Here is a 5,850-nt window from a genome sequence, read left to right as displayed (position 1 = left end):
TCAATTAACAATCAAGACAATCACCCACAGCCGTGTCCACAGGCCAGGAGGATCTAGGAAATCCCTCAACTGGGGCTTTTCTCTCAGGTGATTTCTAGGTTGTAGCAAGTTGACAATTAAAGAAAGCTAAGACAGGCCCCCAACCACATTGCATCCAGACCTCTGTCCCCAGAGACGGTGAGGTGACAAGTGTGTGCTTTAAGTGGTGACATCTGTGGCCATTGTTACCACTCTCCTTCAGCTTTAAGTGGTGATATCTGTGGCCACTGTTACCATGTTCCTTCAGGTCCCTGGGACCATCAGAGGCCTTTTGGCTAAGTCCAAAACTAGTGTAACTGAAGGTCATAGGTCATAGGGAGGCAGATCATCAGCCACTCAGCACCCACAGTACCAAAAGCCACAGATTTCTGGCATTCCTCATAGAAGGAAAGGGGGACAGAATTGGGCAGAACCATCTCGACAAGGAGAAAGGGCAGGGGGCCAGGACACGGGAGTATCCTTCAACCCAGGCAGATACCTACAGGCTCCAGCCCCTGGCTCTTACAGTGGCCCGTCAGAGACAGTCACTATAAATGTGACAGCTGGCACCATCAATAACGTGATTTAATTAAGAGATAATGACAGTGAGATTGAGAGCAGTGGTGCTGGGATAACGGCTCTGGTAGCCCAGAGGAGCACATGGTAACTCCAGGCTTGGATATTAATGCATCATCCTGCACACTGTTTTGAGAGAATTACAATATCTTTCAAATGTCTTCAGACTTTTATTCTCCTTGCACGGTCTCTGAGTTTTCTCTGGCCCCGTTGCTGATTAGTTCCAGCTAAATCTGCCTTTTCTCATAAAAGAAAAGATCATGCATTTTATTTTCAATTAACTTGAAGAAATCTATCAGAAGAGAAGTCTAAACGTACCTCATCATTCACAAACCAATTTCTCCCTCCCTCTCCTCCCTCCTCCTTTTCTTTCTCCTCCCTCAGTGTTGGGGGTCAAAGTGCACTCGGGGGAAGCTCTCTCCCTCTGGGTTCCACCCCTAGCTTGGGTAGTGATGGGTAGGCCAGGGTGAGCATGGCCTCCTGATATCGGGAGCACCCAAAGGACTCTGTCCGGGCTGGGGCTGCCATACCCCAATCCAGGAGAGCCAGTGCACGATGCGCCCTCTTCCATCATCACTTCCAACGTGTCTGATGTTCAGAGCCCTCTCTGTTCATCTCACTGGCCTTGGCAGGAGGTGATGGCGGGGTTCAGCTAACCTCATGGATCTACCTGGTTAGGGCAGAGTACCAGCCTTGTACCTCAAGGCAGCTCCCAAGGCCTGCAAGGACCTCACGCACAAGGTCTAACCTACATATGCTAGGGCTGGGAGACCTCCAGGATCCTGCAACAGATGGTTGGTCCTCGTGGCCTGGCCTGGTGCTGTTGGGACAGTCTCCCAAGACCCTGATGTTGCAGCTGTTCCTCGGGAAAGGGTAGGTTTCTGCCACTGAATGAATAACAACCTTTCTAACTGCTTTTCCTCATCCTAAATTGGTTTTTCCCCTCAGGGTCAGCTGTGCTACCCTACAGGCGTGAAAGAGGAGGAGTGAAGATCTCTGACAAGTTCCTCAGAGGCCAGAACGCACCCCTCATGGGAAGAAAGCTGCCTGGGTTCCAGATCAACCTTTGCTTCTGACCCAACACCACCTGCCCACTGAGACTCACTGCTTTTAGTGCTCGCCCAGATGGGGCAAACACACCCCAGCACTTCCTTCTGAGGGTGCAACGTTTGATTTAATCCCACACCACTGAACGTGAGAGCAGCCTGCTGTCCAGGGTCCCCCCAGACCTCTGCCACCTGCACCCTATTGTGGATCTCACCCTGTGGAGGACCCTATAGATAGAACCAAGCAGGGGTACAAAGCAATTCCCAGTGAGCTAATATTCACAGCCATCTAATTGCATATTGAAAACATAAATTTTTGTCATGTGTCTGATGCCTCAATAACGCTTAGAGGACCTGGAGAGGGAGAGGAGGCTGGGACTGAGAGGCCTGGTGAGGTCTTCCTAATGACCCAGCCCAGCTGCTCTCCCCGGAGCCCTGTGGTGGGCAACCCTAAGCCCTGCCTGAGGCCTGTCTCTCTAAGAACCTACTGCAGTGGGTAGCTGTTCCAGCTTTGACCTGGAAGTACCACCCCTAGTGAGGCTTCTGGTAACTGCCCTGCCTACCTATGACCTGCCCCTGGGGTGGGGCCAAGATGGGAGCCTTTAACACCCGAGATCCGGATGTGCAGGCTCTCTTGGCTCCTGGTAATCCTGGATGGTGAAAGACAGACCGAGTTAGAGTTCTCCATAGAACCCTGCTGGACTGCACCTCACTCCTCCCGGATCCTGTTACCAACCCCTTTACTGGCTGTAAGTTACCCCAAAATAAACCTCCTTTTTAACTACGTGGAGTTGCCTTAATAAATCCCCACAATAACCTACCATCATCTTTGCCAGAAGAGAGTCCTTCCTTCCCCTCCCACCTGGAGGCTGGATCCCCAGGGCAGCTAGGCATTCTAGAAAATGCTTAGATTTGCCCAAATAAACCTCTTGGCACTTCTTCACAGAGGCTACTGCCCTGAGAGAGCCCTAGCTCAAGTAGGCAGCATCACCTGAATCTTCATTGTTGGAGCCCAGCAAGGGCTCCTCAGAACACCCACTGAGGTCTTTCCCAAAGTCAGCAGTGGCCAAGAGCAGAATAGCCCCCCAAAAACCACAAAACAGCCACAAAAGGAGAAGCTGGGGAACTACCAAAGAGCTTCCGGAAGATGGAGTCACCTTTTGCAGAATCTAGGGAACAGGTCCACAGATGTTGACATACATACCCCAAATCTTCATGAACCCACATGTACATGCCACAGGGTTCCCCCAGGCAACATATACTGGCCGGTAGAGCCTGGCCAAGCTTCTAGCCCTACCTAGCTTGTGACCAGGTTCCTGGTGGGCATGGACCCCATAACCAAAAGGCCAGCAGCAGGGGTTCATAAGGCTCTCGATGATGCTCTGGCTTTTGTTTCTTTGTCGAGACAGGGTTTCGCTGTGTAACAGCCTTGGCTGTCCTGGAACTCACTGTGTAGACCAGGCTGGCCTCAAACTCACAGAGATTCACCTGGCTCTGCCTCCCGAGTGCTGGGATTAAAGGCATGCAACACCACCGCCCGGCACTGCCCTGGCTTTTGTATCAGCCCAATAGCTGTGGGGCAAGGATGGGCTCGGCCAGGACTTTCCACCACCCTGCACCTGGCCTGACCTCTCGGTGAGACTTTCTACTTGGTGCATTTAACTCTATCGCTCCAAAAGCGTGTTGTGAACCAGGTGTGGTGGCACATACCTTTATTCCCAGCATTTGGAAGGCACGAATGGGTGGATCCAGGACAGCCAAGGCTGCACAGTGAGACCCTGTCTCAAACAAAACAGAACAATGGTGTGGTCAGAATCTCTCCAAGTTGTTGGTAGACTTCTGCTCAACATTTGCCAAACACTTTTATGATGTGTTTTTGGGTTTTTTGGTGTTTTGTTGTCTTTACAAATTAAACATTGCTCCAGGCGGATCTCTGAGTTTGAGGCCAGCCAAGTCTACACGGTGAGTTCCAGGACAGCCAGGGCTATACAGAGAAACCCTGTCTCGAAAAACAACAACAACAACAAAAATGCATTGCATGAATTATGACACCTCAACATATATGCTGTTCTTGAAACACAGTATTCTTGTGACATGAAGAAAGTCTAGTCACATGTCCAAATGTTTATTTCAAGAGCAATAAAGTAAAATATTTTAAATTTATATATATATATATATATATATATATACATATATATATGTACATGTGTGTATGTATATATATTTTATTTATTTATTTATTTGGACTGGATGGTTCTAAGCTACCATGTAGGTGCTGGGAATTGAATCTGGATCCCTGAGAAGCCAGTGCTGTTAACCATTGCACCATCTCTCCAGCCCAATTAAAACGTTTTTTTTAAAGCTAAGCATCCCTTTAGTACCCATACATGGGAGGTAGGCAGATCGCCAACCTGGTCTACATAGCAAATTCCAGGCTATCTAGGGCTATATAGTAAGAACCTGTCTTAAAAAGGAAACAGGGGCAGGATATATGACTTGGCAGTTAGGAGTGCACATTCTTCTTTCAGGGACCTGGTCACAGCTGTCCTCACATTATCAGGTTTCCTGGGGAGAGCTACTTAGAGAGTTCCTGAAATGCTCAGCCAGGGGCCATTCACCAAAGGCCTTCCACACTGACACAGGTAGATATTGTCATCCACCTTGGCTTGGGAGGGACTGTGCCTACCTAAGGACTCTCACCTATGGCCCCCTAGGATGGCTCTCTCATGGGTTATGAAGCTAACCCCCAACACAAAGGAAGAGGAGCATACTGGCATCAAGAAGGGATATAAGGGGGCTGGAGAGATGGCTCAGTAGTTAAGAGCACTGGATGCTCTTCCAGAGGACCTGGGTTCAATTCCCAGCACCCACATGGCATCTCACAACTATCTGTAACTCCAGTTCCAGGGATCCGGCATCCTCCCACAGACATACATGTAGGCAAAGCACCAATGCCTATAAAATAAATAATTTTTTTAAAAAAGGGATATAAGATAATTGCCAGCCAGGACTAGCTGAGCAGGTCAGACAGGACAAGATGAGCCCAGGAACCAGGTCCAGCAAGCCTCCACAGAAGGCCATAGAAGGGGGACCATCCTTGGAGACCATGGATAAGTGGGCAGCACACATAGAACAGGGTTAAGGGCTAGTCCCACACTGAGGAAAGGCCAACCCCACCCTCAGTGGGCACAGGACCCAAAACAGTTGCACCCAGAGGGATTCAGAAGGCACTGACCAGGGGCAAAAGCCAGAGATGCATCAGGATGAGGGGTTCAGAAACAAGGGTTCCCTCAAAGAGGGGCCAAGTGTAGGAAGGGACCATGGGGCCAACCCTGAGAGTTGCACACAAGCAGTTAGGGAGCTGCAAGGCTGCGTTCCCAAAATTTTCTGGCCTAAGCATGTCCCCAGGGAACAGAAAGGTGTAGGTAAGGTAGGCCCTCCCAGAGGTCTAACAGAAGGCCCTGGCTCTTGCTATCTAAGCCCCGCCTGGTGTTGCACAGGGCAGGATCTATCAGAAGGGCCTTTCATGCATCTTGTCCTCTCCTAGCATGATCAAGGGCTCTCCAGCCATGGTTAGTCCCCAGCTCCTATACCCCTGGTTCTCTGTCCTACCCACACCGACATCTTCTTGAAGCTGGGGAGAACCCACACACAGAGGAATGATCAGGCAGGCTACAGAGCCAGCCAGGAACAGGAGTGCTAGGGGGTTGACATGGAGCACCCAGAGACCATGCGGCAAGGGTGCAAGGCACAGAGGATCCCTGCCCCTCCCCTGGAGGTCCGCAGCAACACTCCAACTAAAGGAACCTGCACCTGCCCCAGTCTCCCCAGCCAGCCCAGCCAGCTAGCCACGCAACAAAACACAAGAGCTCAGAAAGGGGAAGCAAGCCAGCCCCCCACTGTTCTCACCTGAAATGGGGAGGAAGCACTGATTTCCAGCTCTGTAGGAGAGACTAAAGATACCTTGCTGTAGCTCCAAAGGTGGCTAGCTGGTGCCACTGACAGGGGAGGGGTCCAGCAGGCTCAGCCAGGTACCTGCCTGCACCTGAGCCCTCCATCTCAAGCCTTCATCCTGCTTTCTAATTAAACTTGGACCTGGGGGACATCCCCCCAGCCTCACCAGAGCTTCATTTGGCAGAGCTGGGGAATCCGAGTCTTTGAGAGTCTCCAGGGCACATGGGCAGATGTGGAGATGAGGCTGTGGCCCGCT

Source organism: Peromyscus leucopus, chromosome 20, assembly GCF_004664715.2.
Source record: "Peromyscus leucopus breed LL Stock chromosome 20, UCI_PerLeu_2.1, whole genome shotgun sequence".
NCBI classification, from domain to species: Eukaryota; Metazoa; Chordata; class Mammalia; order Rodentia; family Cricetidae; genus Peromyscus; species Peromyscus leucopus.
Note: the sequence above shows the minus strand (reverse complement) of the source record.